This window comes from Camelus bactrianus, chromosome 23, assembly GCF_048773025.1.
Source record: "Camelus bactrianus isolate YW-2024 breed Bactrian camel chromosome 23, ASM4877302v1, whole genome shotgun sequence".
NCBI classification, from domain to species: Eukaryota; Metazoa; Chordata; class Mammalia; order Artiodactyla; family Camelidae; genus Camelus; species Camelus bactrianus.
The window spans coordinates 39976228-40001310 of record NC_133561.1 but is presented as its reverse complement, the minus strand read 5'-3'; positions in this window follow the sequence as shown (position 1 = coordinate 40001310).

The window sequence follows — 25083 nt, the reverse complement described above, 5'->3', positions numbered from 1 at the left end:
AAAGAAAGCAGGGGTAGCAATACTGATTTCACACAACATGAACTTTAAAACAAAGACCATAAAGTAAGATGAAGAACGTTTTATGATTTAAGGAGCAATACTAGATGAAGATATTACATCCATTAACATAACTACACCCAATGTAGGAGCAACTAAATACATAAAGCAAATACTAACAGATATAAAAGGAGAAATTGCTGGGTATAAAATAATGGTAGGAAATTAAAACATCCCATTATCCTCACAGGAAGATCTTCCAGATGCAAATTTAATAACGCAACAGAAATTAAATGATACAATATACAAATTAGACATGGTTGGTATTTCAGAATATTACATCCGAAAAAAAAATACAATATACATTCTTCATAAGTGCACATGGAACATTTTCTAGGGTGGATCATGTACTTGGGCACAAAAGAAGACTCAACAATTTTAAGACGATAGTAATTATTTTAAGCATTTTTTTCTGAACACAATGCATGAAACTAGAAATCAACTACAGAAAAACAAAGGAGAAAAAAACAACAGCATGATGATTAAACAACATGATACTAAGAAACCAATGGGTCAATGATAAAATCAAAGAAGAAATTAAAAACTACTTTGAGACAAATGACAAAAATCAAAACCACACAAAATCTATAGGACGCAGCAAAAGCATTCCTAAGAAGAAAGTTCATTGCAATAAAGGTCTTCCTCAAAAAAGATGAACACTCTGAAATAAACAACTAACCAACTAAAAGAATTAGAGAAAGAAGAGCAAACAAAACCTAAAGTCAGCAGAAGGAAGAAAACAATAAAGATCAAGGAGGAAATAAATAAAATAGAGATTTAAAAAACAATAGAAAAAGTCAATCAAACAAAGAGCTGTTGTTTTTTTTTTTGAAACAGTAAATAAAATTGACAAACCTCGAGCCTAGCTTACAAAGAAGAGAAAAGTCAGAGCACAATCAAAATAAGAAAGGAAAAGAGAAATTACAACCAATACCACAGAAATTCAAAATATCATATGAGAATACTGTGAACAACTTTATGGAAAATAAATGAATAACCTTGAAGAAAAAGACAAGTTTCTGGAAACATACAGTCCACATGACTGAATCAAGAAGAAATTGACCACCAGAACAAACCAATCACTAGAAATGAAATTGAATAAGCATAAAAAAAAAAAAACTCCCAATGAACAAATGTCCAGGACTACATGGCTTCCCCAGGGAATTCTATCATACATACAAAGAAGAACTCATACCGGCCTTTCTCAAAATCTTCCAGAAAATTGAAAAGGAGGGGGTACTCGCAAACTCATTCTATGAAGTCACCATCACCCTGATACCAAAACCAGACAAAGACACTACTAAAAAAGAAACTCACAGATCAATATCACTGAGGAAACATAGATACAAATATTCTCAACATAATATTAGCAAACAGAATCCAACAGCACATAGAAAAGATCATACACCATGATCAAGTCGGGTTTATCCCAGGACCACAAGGATGGTTCAACATATGCAAATCAATCAATAATATACCCCAACAACAAGAGAAAGGACAAAACCCACATGATCATCTTAATAGATGCAGAAAAAGCATTTGATAAGATTCAATGCCCATTATAATAAAAATCCTCACCAAAGTAGGTATAGAGGTGACATATCTCAACATAAGTAAAGCTGTTCATGACAAACATACAGCCGGCATAGAACTCAATGGTGAAAAGCTGAAAACCTTCCTACCAAAATCTGGCAAAAGGCAAGGTTCTCCACTCTTACCATTTTTATTCAACATAATCTTGGAAGTCCTAGCCACTGCAATCAGGAAAGAAAAAGAAATACAAGAGATCCAAATTGGAAAAGAATCTAAAAAATCATCACTATATGCAGATGACATGATACTATATATATAGAAAACCCTAAAAGGCCCAGGCAAAAACTACACGAACTAATGAAATAATTTGGCAAGGTACAAGGATACAAGATCACAAGATTAATGTACAAAAGGATACAAGATTAATGTACAAAAATCAGTTGCATTTCTTTACACTAATGATGAATCAACAGGAAAAAGAAATAAAGAAACAATCCCTTTTAAAATTACATCTAAAGTAATTAAATATCTAGGAGTAAATCTAACCAAGGAAGCAGAAGACTTATACATGGAGAACTACAAGGAAATTAAAGGAGACTTTAAAAAATGGAAAGATATCCCATGCTCCTGGATTGGAAGAATTAGTATTGTTAAAATGGTCACATTTCCCAAGGCAATCTACAGATTTAATGCAATCCCTATCAAATTACTAAGGGCATATTTCACAGAAGTGGAACAAATTATTATAAAATTTATATGGAATCACAAAAGACCCAGAATTGCCAAAACATAACTGAAGGAAAAGAATGAGGCTGGAGGAACAACCCTCCCAGACTTCAGACCATACTACAGAGCTACATTAATTAAAACAGCATGGTATTGATACAAAACAGACATATGGATCAATGGAACAAAATTCCCCAGCAATGAACCCACAATGTTTTGGTCAATTAATCTTCAACAAAGGAGGCAAGAACATACAATGGAAAAAAGACAGTCTCTTCAGCAAATGGTGTTGGGAAAATTGGACAGCAGCATGTAAATCAATGAAGTTAAAATACTCCCTCTCACCATACACAAAAATAAACTCGAAATGGATTAAAGAGTTAAACATAAGACAAGTCACAATAAACCTCTTAGAAGAAAACACAAGCAGAACATAATCTCACATACATCTCAGCAATGTTCCCCAGGGCAGTCTACCAAAGAAATAGATATAAAAGTAGAAATAAACAAATGGGACCTAATTAAACTTAAAAGCTTTTGCACAACAAAGGAAACCATAGGCAAAACAAAATGGCAACCTACGGATTAGGAGAAAATATGTGCAAAAGATGAAACTGACAATGCTTAATCTCCAGAATATATAAGCATCTCATACGACTTAATAAGAAAAAGAAAAACAACCCAATCCAAAAAATGGGCAAAACACCTAAACAAGCACTTCTCCCATGAAGACATACAAATGGCCAAAGGCATATGAGAAAATGCTCAATACCTCTAATTATCAGAGAAATGCAAATTAAAACTACAATGAGGCTTCACCTCACACCAGTCGGAATGACCATCATTCAAAAGTCTATAAATGACAAATGCTGGAAAGGGTTTTGTTGAAAAGGGACCCCCCTACACTGTTGGTGGGAATGTTGTTTGGTGTAGCCATTGTGGAAAACAGTATGGAGATTCCTCAAAAGACCAAAAGTAGACTTAACATATGATGCAGTGTTCCCACTCCTGGGCATATATACAGAAGAATCCCTAATTCCGAAAGACACCTGCACCCTAATGTTCATAGCAGCACTATTTACAATAGCCAAGACATGGAAGCAACCTAAATGTTCATTGACAGATGACTGGATAAAGAAGTTGTGGTATATTTATACAATGGAATACTACTCAGCCATGAAAATTGAGAACATATTGCCATTTGTAGCCACATGGATGTCCCTGGAGAATGTCATTCTAAGTGAATTAACCCAGAAAAAGAAATATACCACATAACACTTATATGTGGGCTCTAAAAAATAAGACAAATGAACTTATATGTAAAACAAAAACAGACTCACAGACATATAATACAAACTTGTGGTTGCTAGGGTAGAGGGGATTTTGAAAGGATAAACTGGGAATTTGAGATTTACAGATACTGAGTGACATATACAAAATAGATAAACAAGTTTTACTGTATAGCACAGGGAATTATATTCAATATCTTGTGGTAGCCAATTTTTTAAAAAGAATATGAAAATTAATATATGTATTTTTATGTATCACTGAAGAATTGTGCTGTGCACCAGAAATTGAGGCATTGTAAACTAACTATAACTCAATTTTAAAAAGTAAAAAAAAAAAAGTTGTCATTAAACTAGCAAAAATGCTCAGAGAGCACATACAGATGAACCCACTGTCACTGTCCAAATGAAATCACAGTGGGTTAGGAGGAAACTTGCACTGATTTTGAGAAAAACAGGCAATGAGCCCAAACCAAATTTAATATTTTCCACTCTTGGTTTTTCCCTTTGGACTTCATTCTCATGGAAATCCGACATGGAAGGGAAGTGTTAGGGACTTCAGGCTAGCTGATGCTCAATCCATGTTCTCTGATCAGCCATCTTAGCTGTGACAGGGGAGCGAGTGTCTCACTCCAGGTGGAAGAACACAGCACCAAGGCAGTGGGGGACCTCAAATACATCCACAGCACAAAGAAATAGTTTCTCAAAACGTTTTGAGATATATGTCTACCAATCAGCATCATCAAAATATTCACTTGTATGTACTGCTTATGAAGCCATCACTATGGTCTCTGAGGGTACTAGAATTACAAGAGTTTACAAGATCTGACAAATAAGATAATGAGTTTTTCTTCTGTCTTTAAAATTTAAAGAAATCGAAAACATTATTTTGGTGGGCTAGCTGCCTCCATTGAGAAAAATTTAAAGAAGCACAGCTACAAATATAAATATCAAACCAAGCTCGGTCTCTGTACTGATCACTGGTCCCTGGCAGACTCAAGATGGAAATGTGTAGCTCAAGTTCTTGGCATGAATTACTTGCTATTAATTTGTCATTAACAGTAGATTCTGTCAAACAAATTTAATCATAGTGATTTGTTTTCTACAATAAAGACCTTTCACTTAAAAAATAAAAAAAAACATAAAAATCTTCAAAACCTAATAAAAATGGGCAACTTGATATAGCCTGGTTTATATTAGACATTAGGAAGGTCTTCCATTTTCTTCTTATTTACAATTTCACGTGCAATAAAGAAAAATCAGGATGCAGTTTAATCTAGTTGTTTTAAAAGATCTCTGAAGCCACCATAGCAAGATAGATAGGTTGATTCACACACTAGCTTCTCCAAAGTTCAGATGATTTTTACATGTGTCATTAATTCCAAATTTAGAAACACCCTGGAGGAAGGTAGGGATGAATGGTGGTAGGAGACACACTGTAACTATAGGAAGGACCTTACCTCTTCCCTGAATGTGTAGAAGAGCAGAGTGAGTCATGCTTGTGGGGAGTGGAGAGGAACCGAGTGCAGATTCCACTGTGGACCTGCTGAGGTTAGGGTTGGCGGGGTGCTGTTAATGAGCATGTGCTCCAAGGAAAGGTGGGGTCAGGGAGTCCAGAATCACTGGAAATGGTTTCCTGGGACATGTGTCTAGAACCAGATGGCCTGGAATGGAACTAGCATGAACAGAATTCCACAGTCCCACAAAGGTAGATTCCCAGGTCCATGAACAACCGGGACCACAGGTGTGGGGGAGATGAAGGTCACTGTCTGAGAAAGTGGCAACAGGCCATTAACAGCAGTGAGGGTGTATGTGTCAGGGCTGGGAGGTGGGGTTATTCTTAAATCTTAGTTCACATGTAGACTACAAGAGACTGGGTGTGGAGAAGCCAAAGTCAGGGTGAGGAAAAGTAGTGGGGTATTTTTGTAGAAGGACACACTGAGGCTTGGTGATGTGTTAAAAATGGGGGAGTACCAATGGTTTTCTGTTTGGGGAGGCTAAAACCGACAGCAGTGGAATGAGAGGTGGATTCGAGGAAAGAAAGGACATGGTGATGATGTGAAGACACTTTTCTAGGGAGGTGAAGAGACTGGAACAGAAGTAAAATGTCTCTTTTCTCGAAAGTGATCCTCAAAGGCACAGAGAGTTCAGAAGTCTCCCATTCTGCTCCCATTACAAGTTGCTTTCAGGGACTCCATGAGGGATAGGGAAGCCATCTGCTTGATTATCACAGTAGAGAGCATCCTTGGTGAAGTGGAAAAACTTAAAAATTATATTTGAAATTATATTTTCTGAAGGCATCCATTTAAGAGGTTGCCATTGGGATTCTTTTTTGAGAAGACTTGGACTTACAAATAAGTGCAAAGTATCCATTGAGATCTGCCCTGTCCAAAGTGGCAGCTGCTAGGGGGGAGGGTATAGCTATGTGATAGAACATGTGCTCAGCATGCACGAAGTCCTGGGTTCACTCCCCAGTACCTCCATTAAATATAAATCAATAAAAACCTAATTACCCTCCCAAAAAAACAAAACAAAACAAACAAACAAACAAAAAAAAAACCAAAACAAAGCACAGAAAAACAAAGTGGCAGCCGCTAGCCACATGTAACTATTGCTTGCTTGATACATAGCCAGCTGAAGTTGAGATGCACAGTACATGTAAAATACACTCAGATTTTGAAGGTCTAGTATGAATAAAAGCATGTGAAATATCTCATATATTTTTCTGTTGATTATATGCAGCAATGATAATATTTTGGCTCTATTGGATTAAATATAAATATATTGCTAAAATCAATTCCTTTTTTTTTTTTTTTTACTTATTTAAAAAAGTTGGGGAGGCTTCTGGAAAATTTAAAACTGCATGAGTTGTTTGCATTATATTTGGACATCCCCTGAGTTGAATTACCAGAAACATACTTTTGCCAGTCCTGTTCATTTTATGAAGTTTTGTTTAATTATTAGAATTACGTTTTCATGCTGTAACCTATACCAGAATTCTGTTTGAAATCAAGCAGTAAGGAGCTAGCATTTTTGGTTTTGCTTTCTGAATTTGATGAATGACTGCATTACGGTTTTGTGTTTTCTTTTCCAAAATTTAATTGTGTGCTGGTTAATTCCAGGATGGTGATGTCTGAGTTTTTTGTATTTTGTTTTTTTTTTTTCTTTCCCTTTTTAAAGGTAAAATTGCACCATCCTGGAAATAGTTATCTCAGGGTATTAGGAATTATTTTTTAAAACATTCACCTCTCAAAATTCCTTCACTGGGCCTGGCAGCTCACATCATGACTGTATTGCTCTTTAGAGCTGCATTTTCAAAACATTATATTGATGTATATTTGATTTACAATGTTGTGTTAGTTTCAGTTGTACAGCAGGGTGATTCAGTATATATATATATTTTTTTTTCTTTTTCAGATTCTTTTCCACTGTACGTTATTACAAGAAATTGAATATAGTTCCTTGTGATATACAGTAGGTCCTTGTGCTTATCTATTTTATATATAATGGTGTGTATCTGTTAATATGGCCTCTTTTTGGATGCAAACAACATAGGTTGGGGCTCAGAGCCTTGAAAAACGAACACTACTAAGGCCATCCGCCCAGGCTTTTGGGGCATTCTGAGTTTGTCTGCCCCCCCATGGGAAGGGAATGGCTCCTGTCATGGGATGTGATGGTGCTTGGGCATCAGGGCTCTTTCCTGTAGCCACGGCTGTGTGTCCTCATTGAGCAGGGCAGAAAAATTGATGCCTATGCTGAAGTGGACTGGGGGTTCTGTGGACAGTGTGTTCTCACAGTATTATCTTTTTCTGAGTGGCAGGGGATAATTATTTGACAACTTCTGTGTGACTGACAAGAAATGTGTGTGGTAGAATAGCCTTTCACATCTTACATCTTAAAGCAGTCATTTTCCCTCCCTTTTTGTTACAAAAGAATTTATGTTGTTGGGAAAACTACTCGTTAGGTGAACTTACCATAGTCATAGCCTTATGCCACTTTACCATATTTTCTTCTTGTGCTTTCCAGAACATTATAAAGCTGATAGAAAGAAAAAAAAAGCATGAGGGAATACTCCTAAACTCATTCTATGAAGCCACCATCAGTCTGATACCAAAAACAGGCAAAGACACCACCAAGAAAGAGAATTAAAGACCAATATCACAGAAGAATATAGATGCAAAAAATCCTCAAGGAAATACTACAAAATAGAATGCAACAGCACATAAAAAAAGATCATACATTATGATCAAGTTGGGTTCATCCCAGGGACACAAGTGCGGTTCAACACATACAAATCAATGTAATAATTCACAACAACAAGAGAAAGGACTAAAACCACATGATAATCTCAATAGATGCAGAAAACACACTTAATAAAATTCAACGGAGAACTATAAAACATTGATGAAGGAAATTAAAGAAGTTTCTAGAAAATGGAAAGATACCCCATGCTCCTGGATTGGAAGAATTAATATTGTTGAAATGGTCATACTGCCCAAAGCAATCTACAGATTTAATGTGATCTCTATCAGATTACACAGGACTTTTTTTTTATAGAATTTGAACAAATAATCTTAAATTTATATGGAACCACAAAAGACCCAGAATTGCCAAAGCAATAAAGAAGAAAAAGAATGAAGCTGGAGAAATAACCCTCCCAGACTTCAGACAACACTATAGAACTACAGTCATCAGAACAGAATGTTATTGACATAAACACAGGCATATGGATCAATGGAACAGACTAGAAAGCCCAAAAATAAACCCACAGACCTACAGTCAATTAGTCTTTGACAAAGATAGGCAAGAAAATACAGTGATTAAAGACAGTCTCTTCAGCAAATGGTGTTGGGAACACCGGACAGCAGCATGTAAATCAATGAAGTTAGAACAACTCCCACACGCCATACACAAAAATAAACTCAAAATGGCTTAAAGAATTAAATATAAGGCAAGACACTGTAAATCTCCTAGAAGAAAACATAGGCAAAACATTCTCTGACATAAATCTTAGCAATGTCCTCGTAGGGCACTCTATCCAAGCAGTAGAACACCTAGACACCTCTTCATTCCACCACTCCACAGTGTTCAAAACAGTAATTCACTTGTGCAGCTGGGTAATAAGCCACAGCTGCCAGACCACTGGGCTTTTCTAGATTTCTTGTAATGTCAAAGAAATCCAGAAAAGTCATTTGCTATTTGAAGAAATCTTTGTTATCTCATTTTACAGTTAAAATTTTTTATTCCATTTTTCTAAAATTCAAAACTTCTGATTATATTAATGCATAATCATACAGACACACTTGTCAGGTGTACACACTACACTTTTTTCTTATCATTATAAACAAAGTTCAATTAATCAAGAAGTTACAATGAATTACAAATTATGTCCTAGGACATGAAGCAGATACAAAACATGTGAAAAAGAGCAATTTTTATGATAGTTTAGAATCTAGCTGGAGACATAAGTACTATGTTGTGCCATCAAACAATTACTTGGTTTTGTGTTATATTCCAGATATATAAAGGAAGTACCAAGAGAAGAAATCTTGTGTGACTTGAAACATGACATAGCTTTGCACCTGAAGGACACTCAGTAAATACTAAATGAGGGAACAAATGAATGAACAAGAAAAACCAGCATAGCTGTGCAGATACATAGGCTTGAGCAGGGTTTTCAACAACCAGCAACACAAAATCTGCTCCTCACCAAACAAAAGCCCTCAAGTCTAAATACACACCTGAAATATTTCATTGAGTCTAAAGGCACATATCTGTTTTCATGTCTCAGCTTCTCAGAAATTGATGAGAAGCCATAATTTAAAGAGTAGCATTTTTTCTTTCTAATAGTTAAAATAAATGTGTATCTCAAGCATCTTAAATTTGATGAAGCATATTGATTGACTCTAAACAAATGTTATTGTATGTAATATGATTTCAAAATTAATCCCTTATACATGTAAATTTATATACCTTATTATAACTTTTATTATACATAACAGCTCAAAAACTTAATGAAAGCCAATGAAAAATTGTGATGTCAACTCCTGTGAGATCTAATTCTTAAGGTTTCAAAACATAAAATAACAAAATTACAACCACTACAAACTCATACAGCACATCTTAAAATCTAGAGCATGCAGAATCTGCAATGTTACTGCAAACGGTGCTGTGAGGTAAATAACTGCAGATACTGTAAACAAACATGTTATAGAAATACGGAAGATATTCTTCCCATTTTACACTAAAAGGTGGAAAGTTGGGGAAAAGAAAATTATTTTTGTTGCTATAATTTTATCTATAAATAAAAGAATAAAATACTGACCATCTTAACATGTAGAAGTTTTACTGAAAAAGAAATAGAAAGGTGTTAACTTCATATTAATGAATTTCATATTCATTTATAAATTACTCTAAAGGAAAACTCACACAATCAACATAATGCAGTAACATAAAACAAGCAACCTGCTATATTTTATTTTGACTGGGGGAGATGCCATTTTTTTTAAAGAAGGAAACAATGAATTTGCCAATATCTGACTATTATCAGGCAGCTAGGGAAACATTTTATAGTCTACTGGAAAAGTGCAAACGCATGAATTAAACTGCTGACACAACCTTAGTACAGCATCCTAGTCTAATTAGTATAGGAAGTTACGTCAAGGAAAGAGCTTCCCTACCAATTTTTTTAATCATTATCAGCCTCAATATCTGAATAGAAAAGGATATGAACTAGTGAAACATTAATCAATTAAGGGAAGAATAAACCTTAAATCTGTAGGAGAATCTGCATTTATCTATGCACCTACAGGTATGTATGCCTGTATAGGAATTTCTCATAAGAATTACATAGTGAATCTGACTTTTGCTATGTACAGGTGTAACTAGTCACTTAGTATTTTTAGCCTTAAGATTCATCACTAGAAAATGAAATAGCACTTGTTGAGTTTCTGCAATATGCCAATCACTGTGCTAGATGTTTTATGTAAATTATCTCAATCTCCAAAAGAATCCTACCAGATAATTAGAATTTACTTCACATAACCAAAACTCAGTCACCTAAATTTGATTCCATTGGCCAAGTCAGCCAAACTCCAAAGCCCTTTTCCTTTACTATATGGTACTATGTATATATAAATATGAATGTGCACAAATACATTCCACTACATGAATCATGACATAGCAATGGGACAGCTAGAGACTACTGTCTAATTTTTTCTACATAACACACTTCTGTAGGGAGAATTAGTTCAATTATTCATCATTAAGTGATGAGGTCAGTATAATGTGAAAGTCACATTGGTCCAGAAAGAATTATTTCCAGCAGAGTAATATTTTAAACCCGTGAGGGATGAGCTTTCTCACAGAGTCTTAGCAATATATGATGACCTTAAGGAAAACAGATGACCATCCTGTGGAAGAGGGTGAACAGAGGCCAGTTAATGGCTTCAAGAACTGCTAGGATTTCTACAATGTTAGACAATCTGGCTGAGCTGTGAATACAAATATGTCATGAAAATATTTCCACATGTTTACTTAAAAGAAAAATAAGAGGGGAGTATCTAAAGAAGAAAGTTTACATCCTGGATTAGAATTTTTAATTTTGACAATTTATCTTTAACAGAATTGAATGCCCTCATGGAACTACATTTCAAAGAAGACTAACTGATATTGGGTGCAAATGTTCAGCTATACTAGCATTTTATGAGAACTTTTACCAGTTTTGCTAGTACAGAGATTACAAGGCTGCATAGTCCTGAGTTGCTTGTCCATATTTTTAGGGTATAATTTTGCAGAACTTTAATTTTTTTTCCAGAGACACATATATTGCTTTACAAAAGAACTGCCTGTATTATGGTATTGAAGAAAACCTAGTTTCACCACCAGCTTTATTCAGACCTAGTCTAAGTTCTTCAGTATTTGCTGTTACAGAGTAAAACCAATCTACACTGAGAGGTTAAATAAACTTTATTGCTGCTAAACAATAAAGAATTACTTTGTCAAACCAAATCATTGCCTATTTTTATTTTTACATTAAGAAATAAAAAGAGTTGGAGTGAAATATTTGAAATAAACAAAAATAGAAGATAACGTTTTAAAATACAGATTATATTAACAGAAGTAGAATATATGATCTCAAAATTCTCACAATTATGATAAATTAAATGTAAATTCTAATATATACTATGTATTAAAAATATTTTGAGTCAGTTAAAAAAATTTTTAATTCCACAAGGAAGATGACATTCATTACAATAATAATATAGGTTTTTTCCTTAGAATTAGTCTACAGACAGCATACTTGAGATTATTTCCTTATGAAAATGTCAATTATTAAGGAGAAAACAATATTTCACAATACTGGTCACAGAAAATACACATTACTAAGTGGGCTTCTTCATTTAAATCTCTCTGTAACGTGTCTAAGACATCACTAATACTTTAAGAATGTCAAACCTTAAACAAATTTTAACTCTGGTAATGTAAGTTACTAAAATTTATCAATATTGAAAGTTATTAAATTTCCACTGTGATAAAACAAAATATGAATCAAAATTGAACAGTCCTACATAAAATAAAATGTTTATTTAACAACTAGAGCTTACACTGCTCAGTGTTTTACTCTCCTCATCGAGATAATTGAAGATTTCAGAGCTAGGCTTCTGTCAATTTGCTACCTCTCAATCTAGAAGGATTTTGTTTCTTGATTCCTCTTTCCTTACTTCCTGTCTGTGAAGAAAAGGGTGATCCCTATCATTCCCAAGACTGATATCAGTCCTTTTGATTTTGTCTACCCCATATCTCCTCCAGAAACTTGTTCTTTTAATCTTCTCCCTCTTGCTTAAAAGTTCAATTGCTTTAATCTCATTTGTCTCTCTTTCCATGAACATTATTCTTCCTAAGTTTAAGAGATAATGTTGTTCCATGAAACTTGCCTGTGTTTTGTGTATTCAGATACCCTGCTGTAAAATGTACCTCTTACTATGACTCACAGTTAAAAAAAAAAAAAGCTTGAAAATTACTAAACTAATCTTGTGCCTTCATTTCATAGATGTGAACATTGAACCCACAGATCTGATCTATCAAAATTCACTCACTCAGTAATAGAATCCTTGGCCTTTCAATTCTCTGTATGGACAGAGCTTTTCTTTACTTTTCAAACTATGTCATGACATGGTGTCATTTAGTGACGACCACTTGTCATTATCTTAAGGTTATCTGTCAATAGATGCTTTATGTTAATATTAACTGAAAACTCAAGTTACTGGTTCCAAGCAAGGTCAGAATTCTGGACCAAAACTATTAACATCTCCATTTTGTTCATGTGCATCTCTTTTATTGTAAGTCCATGAAGTGCCTTTTTTTTTTTCAGTCACTTTTTCCCTTTCTAGGTCATACCTCAGATAATGCTGTCTGCCTTGGAGATCAGACTCCATCCTATCTTGGGTGTCTGACTGTAGAGGAGAAGGCAAATATGTGTATTTTCCCAGTTTTCTAGGATGCTATTTGTCCTGTGAGGTGACATATTGGAGATATTTTACAAAAATATGCGCTGTTGGGAAAGTAACAGGACTTGCCTTACCCTGTGTGCAGGCTGGAAATGAAGGTCAGTGGTGGGCGTGGCGGTGGCAGCCGCATAGGCTTACTGAGCCATCCTCCACCAGGGGGTAGCACTTCCTTTACTGCTAGTGGAAGGGAGGGAGAGAGTGTGTTTGTGTCTCTGTGGCCTTCCAGTACCTTTGCAATAACTGTAGTATGTGTTTTACTATGTTAAAGAGCTCCTCCCTTCACTCTTGAAATAATTTGATTTCTTTGAAGTTGATTTTTGAATAAAGATTTACAGAATTAAATTAGTTGCATTCAAAGAAGTTTAAAAACCCTATCTTTAGTAACAACTTTAACATGATTTGTCTTCATGTTTGTTTAAGGACCATTTAACATTGTGTTTGTAATAGAAGAAAAAACATTTTAACTTTCAAAAATAAATTTATTATTTTCTAATTATGCATTTATTACATTTATTTTGAAGTAAAACCTGTAATCTTTAATCACTTTGAATAATCACTGTTAACATATTTGTATGTGCAATTTTTAATGTATAAATAAATTTTTAAATATACAGCTAGAATGAAGCAATATGCTGTATACCAGAAATTGTCACAACATTGCAAACTAACTTTATTTCAATTAAAAAAAAACTCCTAGAAGAAAATATAGGCAAAACATTCTCTGAAATAAATCTTAGCAATGTTCTCCTAGGGCGGTAAACCCAGGCAATAGAAATAAAAGCAAAAATAAACAAATGAGACCTAATTGAACTTATAATCTTTGCACAGAATAGAAAACAATACACAAAACAAAATGACAACCTATAGAGTGGGAGAAAATATTTGCAAATGATGAAACTGACAACTGCTTAATTCACAGAATATTAAAAAAATCAGCTGATACATTATAACAACAACAACAACAAAAAAAGTCCTATCCAAAAATGGGCAGAAGACCTAAACAAGTAATTATCCCATGAAGACAAACAAATGGCCAATAGGCACATGAAAAAATACTCAGTATCGCTAATTATCAGAGAAATGCAAATTAAAACTACAATGAGATATCACCTCACCAGTCAGAATGGTCATCACCCAAATGTCCACAAATGATAAATGCTGGAGAGAGTGTGGAAAAAAGAGAACCCTCCTAAAGTGCTGGTGGGAATGTAGTTTGTTGCAGCTATTATGAAAAGCAGTATGGAGATTCCTTTAAAAACTAAAAACAGACCTAACATATGATCCAGCAATCCCACTCCGGGACATACATCTGGAGGGAACTCTAATTCAAAAAGTCACATGAACCCCAATTTTCATAGCAGCACTATTTACTATAACCAACCTAAAATGTCCATCAAAAGATAACTGGATAAACAAGCTGTGGTATATTTATATAATGAAATACTACTCAGCCCTATAAAAGAATAAAATAATATCATTTGCAGCAACATGGATGGACTTGGAGATCATCAGTCTAATTAAAGGCAGTCAGACTGAGAAAGAAAAATACCATATAATATCACTCATATGTGGAATCTAAAAAAAGAAAAAAGACATTGATGAACTCATCTACAAGACAGAAAGAGACTTGCAGACATAGTAAACAATCTTATGGATACTGGGGGAAAGGCGATGGGGAGGGATAAATTGATAGTTTGAGATATGCAAACATTAACTACTATATATAAAAATAGATTAAAAAACACATTTCTTCTATATAGCACAGGGAAATATACTCAATATCTTGTAGTTATCTATAATAAAAAATGTGAAAATGAATATATTTGTGTATATGTATGACTGAAACATTATCCTGATCACTAGAAATTGACAAATTTTAACAGTATAATTTTAGAAAAGCTTAATTGACCAAAAAAAAAAGTCAAGGAGAAGAAATATATATATATATATATATGTATATTCAGCTAGATTCTTAGTCGTATCACTTAACGTGTAATGGGAATGATTTTTTTCCCTCTGCCACCTTCTTACATGTTGATGCGTTGGGAGTCTCCCTGGGCCTCTCCATCACCTCTCAGTGTGGAGACTGTCCACAGTTCCTGCTAGAACTTTGGTGTTCTTGTGGCTTTAGTTACTGTCTCTATGTTGGGATCCAAATCTGCATCTCTAGTCCCTAAGGCTTTTTTATATTCTTCTAACTAGCTGTCAGAAATTTTCAACTGGATGTTTTATAGGCACCTCTTCATGTAAATCTTTACTCTCCCCTGGGGCTCTTAGCATGACCTACAAACTTTTTGCAATCACTTTGGTGTATTTCTCTCCTGTCGCCTTACTGTTCTACTTAGTTCTCTCCCACCCCTTCTGGGCTGGTTTCCTAGCTTCTTATCATCTCCTTCCTTCAACTTGGCCTGGCTACTCAGACATCAGGTTTCAGAGCCTGATCTCTGGGAAATGTTTTTGAACTCCTCTTTGACCTCCTTAAGACTGGGTCAAGTGCTTCAATGTACCCTCTGATACCTTTTTCCACCATAGCATTTGTCACTTCATATAGTATTATTGTTGCCTGTTTACTAGACATAAACTTCTTATTCAAAACTCCCTAACACCTAGTCTGGGGCCTGGCACTTAATAGGGACGTAATAAAAATTGTTTGGATAAGCGAACAGTATTATGAAGTGTCCCCAGTCTAATTAGCTGTAATTAGTCTTCTACATTATTTTTAATGTCTTTGATGGTATTGGCATTTAATAGCACTAAGGTTCACCCAGTGTTTGGGCATTTTCCTTTCTTTTTTTTCTTTTGAGTACAGCACGAATGGGTTTTCATAGTTCAGTGCTCAGAAGAAGCCTCCCCTTTACTTTCTCATGGGAGACTCAGCTGAGCTTAACACGCCTGTGTGGTGCACCTGATTAGGATAACAGAACCAGAGCTATTACCCAGCTCTGCTGTGTCTGGCTTTATTGCCCTATTCAGCTGCTTATACGGCTCTTACGAGAACTTCATAGAGGCTTCTGATTATTTTTTAACTTACCTTCCCTCAGACTCAGTGTAGGTTAATTTAACAGTCTCATCCTCTCCCTACAGGGTGCTGTTAGCGAATAATATGTTTGAAAAGAATTCTCTAACATAACAACCTCCCCATATCTTTTTAAACTTTGTTGTTGAGACATTTGTGGAGCTGGCTCTTATTTATGATTTCCTCTTAGTATTTTGCTAATACCATGGTAAGGAATTGGCCCTTGTGTACAGAATGAGGTACTTTGCTTTTGGTGGTTTCTGACCGGCTGGCAGTATCTGGCCCACAAAAGCGGCCCTTACCCCCACTCCACACTTCTCTAGCCATTCATTTCCTGGTTCTCTTGTTTCCTGAATATGTATTTCCCAGCTGCTCTTTTGGGCCTTGTCTTCTCTTCATCTTCATCTTAAAACAATTGCAAAGATTATTGACAAATTTTACTTCTTGGTTATCATCTCAGATTGCAGTTGCTTCTTGCACATCCCATAAACCTGAGAGTGAGGCTTAGATAACTCAGGTACCTTATACGTCAACTGATTAAGCGGGGCTCTTTCCCCTTCCTTCACTGAAGTTCTGAGTTGCTCCTGTATTTGTAGTTTTTGAAGACTGTCACTATCACTGCTGTCATCTGGGCTCTGAACCTGACCAGATCATGCCAGTTCTAGTTCCCGTAACACCTCCTGAATCTCGATGATGCACACCCTACCACGGTCAGTTCAGGAATGAATTTTCTCTGACCTGCACACCACTCTTCCATCTGGCCTCATCCTCCAATGCCTTGTGAAGGTGCACATTCACAGGGAGCCTCGGGTGCTTGTCTTTCCTAGCTCTGCAATTCTAACCACCTGTTGAAAATTGCATAGCCCTTAACATTCCTATCAGATCTGCCCCTCTTTATCAGGACCTGGCAGTGCCTTTTCATGTGAATTCTCTGATTGTAAAACTTAAGCACCAGATGAAGTTTTTTTGTAACTTTCTTTCAAAATTGTTCCAAGTTTAAATAGACGCTTGGCTTTCAGCTTTTATCTGCTGTTTAAAAGCAGTGCAGTGTTTTTTGACAAGGGACCATGGTCTCTTAAATACTGGCGCCCCTCTAGAAAGATCCAAGAATCATTTGGAATTGTGACCTTTTCGACAGTCTTAAGTGAGTAGGCCATGGGACCAAGGTCAAAGTTCACAATAACTTGTATGTGTGTGAGGTGGGAAGTAAATGTATGCATGTGCCAATAGCATGAGAAAGTATTATGAACAATACGCATGCACGGGCATAATAAAAGGACAATTTCATATGCCCGAGGACGCGCTTCACCCGCTTGTAATGCAATAAGCTGCTGTTTTGCTCCATGTCAGCTCCTCACGCATTATGTCAGCTCCTTGTGCATTTTTTCCAGTTGGGAAGCTCACTTCCTCGCATCCCCTCTCCAGCCTCCCATGGCTGACAGACCTAAACCAATATTTCTCATTATTTCTAAGGCTGTAGTTTTGCTCATGCTACTTCCCTGTACCTGAAAACTATTTGGATTCCCGCTGCTTTCAGAATGTTTACATAAGTTCCAGATAGCCTGGCATTCTGAGTGTATTACATATTGACTTAGAACTACATTTCCAACCTTCATAACCTGCTATTTTACACCATATTCCTGGTATACCTCCTGTCACAGCCAGATAGGTGTATCTGAGGACCGCTGGTCTGGGGTGCCCTGTTCATTCCCTCCCCCACACCCTTCATCCTCTACGTCATAAACTCTTCAGTTCCAGCTCCATCATAGGCCTTCTCTGGCATGCCAAGATGAAAATAATACCACACTTATCACCTCTAACACCTAAAACTTTGTACAATGGAATGATAGTTTTTTCTATGCACTGCTCCTATTCACTGGATGTTCTCACAGCAGGACTTTATATCCCTACAGCATCCAGCACATAATAAGCACTTGCTATTTTTTTGATGAAAAAATTGTCACTTAATCAGTTGCCACCTGTGATCCACCTGTTTGTAAGTTGAGAGTACTGTGGATTCATTGGTTTAGCTTCACACTATGAAAGTCTTCTTTGTGGAAAAACTTGTTCATAAAGGTGAAATTTCCCTTAGCTCACCATGATTCTGTTCCACTAAACTTCTAACTCATTTTGAAGTTTACAGGTAGGGCATAAGAGTCAAAGTGAGCCTGTGGGCATATATATTTTTACTTGATAAGTTTAAAAATTTACTGGTATATTGAGAAGATGATCAGACTAGGACTCAGAATACAGACTTAAATTTGAGTTCCACATTTCCACCTAAGCTTAGATAAGTCATTTAAAATCTCTTGGTCTTAATTTCCTCTATAAGGGAAAAGTTGCATAAGATAGATTCAGGTATCAGTTTGGAATGAAAAAGCCTATAAAAGCTTTTGAACAGGAGGCTGCAAACTTTTTCTTTAAAGGACCAGATAGTATTTTAGGCTTTGCTAGCCATAGACTGTTGCAGCTCCTCGACTCTGCTATTAGTAGCTTGAAAGTGGCCATAAAAATTATGTAAACTAGCATTTCAGTATTTTATTTATGAGAACATTACGATATAATTTCATTTTTATGAAATTATAAAACAAGCAATACTTATCTGTGCTTGAAAAAAGCTCAAAATTATGTCTGCTTCTAGGATGGTGGGTGTGGGGATTGACTGGGTAGGGACATGAGAGACATTTACAGGGTGATGGTAATGTTCTCTATCTTGACAGTGGCTTGGATCATATAGGTTGAACTCAAGTAATGGTACATTGGAGGTTTGTGCATTTCACTGAATACAATTTGCTTTCTCAATTTTATTAATATGCATGGAGTTTTTAAGGGTAAAGTGTATGGACATCTGCAACATGGAATGCATTAAAAACAGATGATGAATAGATATAAGATAAATATAGTAGACTAATGTAGAATCTAGGTTTGTTTATGGATGTTCACTTACATTTCTTCTAACCTTTCTATGTATTTGCAAATATTCCTAATTAAATGTTGCAGAAAAAAAAATAAAAGAATATATTGATTTTTTCCTTGACTGCCTTCTACCAGTCACAGATTCTTTCCTGCAATGATTGCTTGTCAATTTTTCTACCAGTGCTTTTCCAACACGATTATGTACGTCTGTCTGTATGTGTCTGTATGTGTGTGTGTATATATGGGTCTATGTGGAATATGAAGGAATCATTTTCTTTTCCACTTTTACATGAGTAATAGGAAGAATATATGTTCCTGAACTTATTTTTTCCCACTTAATGTCTTGATTGTGTTTCCTTGTCTCTCTCTATATATATTATGCATGTATATCTCCTTTGAATCATTGCAAAATATTCCACAGTGTAGGGATATATATCCACGTTTATATATGTGTATATATATATATGTATTTCTTGGTGATATATATTTAGATTTTTCAATTTTTCTCCTACAAATTGCTGCAGTGCAATTTGTAAAAGATAAAACCTATTTCTCTAGGGTAGACACTGAGAAATGGAATCACCAGTTTGTAGTATATGTTTATTTTATATTAATAGATTGTCCTCCTGTTAAGCTGTACCAGTATTCCCTCCAGCAGAGATTAAATTACCTGTTTATTTTCAACTTTCTGAGCATTGATTATCACTTTAAATTTTTTTCTTTGTTAATTTGATAGGATGCTGGTATCTGGTTGGGTTAATTTGCAGTGTCTCTGGTGACTGCAACTGAGCATATTTTTATGCTTACACTATTTCCATTTCTTTACAGTCATGTGTTCATCATCTTGCTCTCTTTTGTCTTATAATTCCTTTATTTTAGAAATTGTACCTGTTTTAAATTAATATTTTCATTTTTATGGGATTTACCTAATCATTTATCCCAAAATATGTTGCATAATCTGCCATTCCTCGCCATTTCAATTGCCAACTGTATTACATGCAAAACTGCATTTTATATGGATCCTTTCCTAGACAATGTCTGTTTTGTCAATTTCTACCTCTGTTCTGTGCTATTATAACACTGTGGTATGTAACATCTATGTGTTTGTAAAATAAAATAAATGTGTGAAAATTGTGTGAGTACCGTCTCTCCAATTTTGGCATCTGTGTAGTATTAGCCTTATAAAAACCATTTAGGTAAAATTGCAGAAAAGGAAAATATGTGTAGAAAAATAATGTATTTCTCAAAAATTAGGAGAATCATCTAAAGGCATTTGGACATGAGAGATAGAGCTCTATTTATTTTTTCTAAGAATTTCTGATTTGAAAACATTAACCAGCTCTTACTTAGACATTACCAGTAGGTCTTACTGGTTTCTCTTCTCACTGTTGCTTTATATGTTTTTCTTGTCTCAGATTTTTTAAAATAAAACTTTAAAAAATGAAAAATATACAATTACATTAAATTTATGGAATTTAGTCCATGAGATTTGTCCTTTTTCTCATGTTAGACATATAATATATAAGAAAATTTTCTCCCTCAACCAAAAAAAACCAAAAAAATTATGCCTCTAGAGGGCAGCATTCCTCATACAAGTAATGACAAATATAAAAGATTTCCACTGTCCAAGAAGTTTAAGAGACAAAAATAAATAAGCTTTTACAAGTTTCTTTCTTGTAAGATGTCTCAGAATCTTTAACATACCATTGTGCTTTATGAATCATCAATAGGCCACTATTATGGTACACAGTGTTTCTTCAAACTTAATCACAGTAACCTTTCTTCAAGGGCCATCTCTAGTGACTATGACAGAATGCATTTTGAAACAATCTAGTAGACAAATTCTCTAGTTGACAAGTTTCAATTCCTTTTTTTATTCATAGACATGCTCCTCTGATTTTTAAAATAGGTCTTTAGACATCCCCTTCTATTCATAGATCATGGCTGAGAATGGAATAAGTATTTACACTCGTTTATTTTGGGGAAATCAGAAACATGGAGAACTTACTGCTTGGCTTGCTCAAAAGACAACAGTGAAAGAAAGAAAATAAGGCAAAAGAAAAAGCAAGAAAGAAAGAGAGAGTGAGAGAAAGGCTGGTACTATAACTAGTTGAGAGAGCCCTAGCTTTAAAAACCACAAAGCAGTTGAGGTGTGCATAAAAAAACATTTTCATAATTACCCAAACTCAGAATATTAAATACTTGAACTCCATTAACCTCTTTCCACAGTCCATGTCAGCTGAAATTAAACTTCCTAATTTAAACATCTGTTGTATGCCTGACGAGATATCTATAGATCTCTATAGATGAGATGTTCTTAAATTTTAACTTGTGAGAGAGTGCTTAAACAAAATTACTCCCCTCTTTTGTTGTCATTTGGTCTTTCAGTGAAATGATGAAAGCAGTTTTAGAATATAGACATGCCCCCACTCCCCAAGTACTCCTGCAGAATACTTGGAGAATAATGGGGGATGAACCATGACTTCAAATATAATACATGTGTCCAAATGTTTGATTCCTAAATAGCCTTTATCCATAAACAGTGTTTGAAATGTTTTTTCTTTTTAATTTGGCATGACTATGAGGCATGCCACAAAGACAATGCAAGTACAGGCATACCTTGGAAACACTGCAGGCTCAATTCCAGTCTACTACAATGAAGTCAATGTTGCAACAATGCAAGTCACAGGAGTTTTGGGGTTTCCTAGTACATATAAAGTTATAGTTACAATATACTATAGCCTATTAAGTGCACAATAACATTATGTCTAAAAATTATACATACCTTGATCAAAAAGTACTTTATTGTTAAAAAATGCTAATTATCCACTGAGCTGACAGTGAGCTGTAATCTTTCTGCTGGTGGAGGATCTTGCCTCCATGTTGGTGGCGGCTGACTGACCAGGGCGGTGGTTGCTGGAAGCTGGGGTGGCTGTGGTAATTTCTAAAAATTAAGCAGTGAAGCTTGCTGCATCAGTTGGCTCTTCCTTTTGCAAGTGATTTCCCTCTAATGTGTAATGCTGTTTGATAGCACTCTATCCACAGTAAAACTTCTTTCAATTCTGGACTCTATTCTCTCAAACCCTACTGCCACTTTATCAAGTTTATGTAATATTCTAAATCCTTTTTGGTCATTTCAACAATCTTCATAACATCTTCACCAAGAGTAGATTTCATCTCAAGAATAACTGTCTTTGTTCATCCATAAGGAGCATCTCTTCACTCATTCACATTTTATCCTGAGATTGCAGCTAATTCAGTCACATCTCCATGCTCCAATTCTGATTCTCATTCTTTTGCTATTTCCACCACATCTGTAGTTCATTCCTCCACTGAAGGTTTGAACTCCTCAAAAAGTCATCCTGGAGGATTGGAATCAATGTCTTTCAAACTCCTGTTATTGTTGATACTTTGACCTCTTCCCGCAAGTCAAAAATGTACTTAATGGCATCTAGAATGGGGAACCATTTCCAGAAGGTTTTCACTTTACTTGGCACAGATTCATCAGAGGAAATTCTACCTATGGCAGCTGTAGCCTTGCAAAATATATCTTAAATAATAAGACGAGAGTTGTAGTCACTCTATCCATGGGCTGCAGAACATATGTTTTGTTAGCAGGCACATAACATTAATCTCCATCAGAGCTTTTGGGTAATCATTTGCATTGCCAATGAGCAAAAATATTTTGAAAGGAATCTTTTTGTTTTTTTCTGAGGTCTCAACTGTGAGCTTAAAATATTCAATAAGCCATGTTGTCAATAGATGTGTTCTCATCTAGGCTTTGTTGTTCCATTCATAGAACATAGGAGAGCAGACTGAACATAATTCTTCAGGGCCTGATGGTTTTCAGAATGCTGGATAAGTACTGGCTTCAACTTAAAGTCACCAGCAATGTTAGACCCGAATGTATGTCCTAGATGGCATCTGCCCATATAAGGCTGTTCCATCAACACTGAAAATCTGTCATTTAGTGTGAACACCAAAATGAATTCTCTTATTGAGATCTTGAGGCTGACTTGCTGCAATTTCTCCATCAGCCTTTATTGTTTCTCCTTGTACTATTTGGTTAAGGAGATTGTGTCTTTCCTTAAACCTCATCAGCCAACCTCTGCTAGCTTCAGACTTTTCTTCTGCAGCTTTCTCACCTCTCTCAGCGTTCAAGGAATTAGGCTCTTGCTCTAGATTAGGTTTTGGATTAAGGGAATGCTGTGGCTTAGATTTTTTATCTAGAACAATACAGCCTTCTCCGTATCAGCAATTAGCCTGTTTCACTTTCTTATTATTAGTGTATTCACTGGAGTAGCACTGTAACTTTCCTTCAAGAAATTTCCTTTGCTCACAATTTGGCTCATTTGCACAAGAGGCCTAGTTTTCAGTTTATCTCAGCTTCAGCATGTCTTCCTCACTTCACTTAATTGTTTCTAGCTTTTGATTTAAAGTGAGAAACATGCAACTCTTACTTTCACTTGAACACTGGGACCACTGTAGGGTTATTAATTACCCTGATTACAATATTGTTCTGTATTAAGGAATAGGGAGGTCTGAAGAGAGGGAGACAGATGGGGGAATGAACAATTGGTGGAGCAGCCAGAACACACAGCATTTAGCGATTATGTTTGCCATCTTAAATGGGTGTGGTTTTTGGCACCCCAAAACAATTGCCATAGTAACATCAAGGATTACTGATCACAGATTACCACAACAAGTATAATAATAATGAAAAATTTTGAAATATTGCAAGAATTGCTAAAATGTAACACAAAGACGTAAAGTGAGCAGATGCTGTGATAGCGCTGCCACCGGCACAGTGAAGTGAGACTAGAAGAAAACAATGAACCAATTTTAACATGAATAATAATCACAATTATCTCTGGTAAAGCAAAATTTAGAAACTATTACTTATATAAAAATATTTTAAACAAAAAAAGTAGACAGTATTAAGAGACATTTTCAGGAAATACATAGTAAATTTTCATAAGAAGTTTCCTAAGTCAAAAGAGAAGCAACAAACTTATTCACCTGAGATCAGAATTAAATGTCCAACAAACATTTTTAAAAGATTTATAAAGGATCTGGGCTTTTTAATCTAGTGAGCTATAAAATGGTGTGGATTCTTGCAAAAAGAAAGAGAGGGAGGGAGAGAGATATGAAAGAAAGAAAGGAAGGATGGAAGGAAGGAAAGAGGGAAGAAACCACATTTAAGTAGAGAGATGGTAAATAAATTATTTCAATTATAGATATTTTATTAGAAAATTATGAGGAATACTAAAACAGATATTATAGAAAAAGTAGAAGGCCTTCAATTAAGCCACCAAACAACTCTCCATCATATGGAAGACATGTCTAACAGTATCAAAAATCAGTAGATTCAAAATATGAGAAATTACTTTTCTTTTAGCTTTAGATAAGCCATGTGATACAAGAGACACTACCAAAGTACAACTTTAGACACATTTTGTTTGAAAGAACTTCCAAACTTAAGAATAAATATCAGTATATACCTTAAAAAAATCAAAATTGTAGCATGGATAATTTTTCATCTTTTACACGGCCAAACAATTTCAGCTATATATTAAAATATTAGTCTCTGTCTCAATAGACAGCTCCAGCCATGTTAGGTTAAAAAGCTACACTTATTGGATTTTTTAAAAAAGAAACTGATATTCCTCTTATGGCTCTGCTCCAATATATGATATACATAGCGTAGATTTGTGAGGCGGCGAGTATAGCTCAGCGATAAAGTGTGTGTCTAGCATGCACAAGGTCCTGGATTCAATCCCCAGTGCCATCATCAAAAACAAACAAACATACAAATAAACCTAATTACCTCCCCCTCAAAAAATAGAATGAAAAAATGTTTGTGCTCAGCATTCTAAAGCTATGAAAAGTAGCATGTATTAAGTTGTTAAAAGTGATAAGTATGTACATGAAAATAATAAGAATCCTAACCAGCTTGCAAAACTATTGGAAAAATAGAAAACAATACATTTAAGAATCTTGTGTATCTTGCTCAGTTGAGAAGAGGAAGAAGTTCACAAAG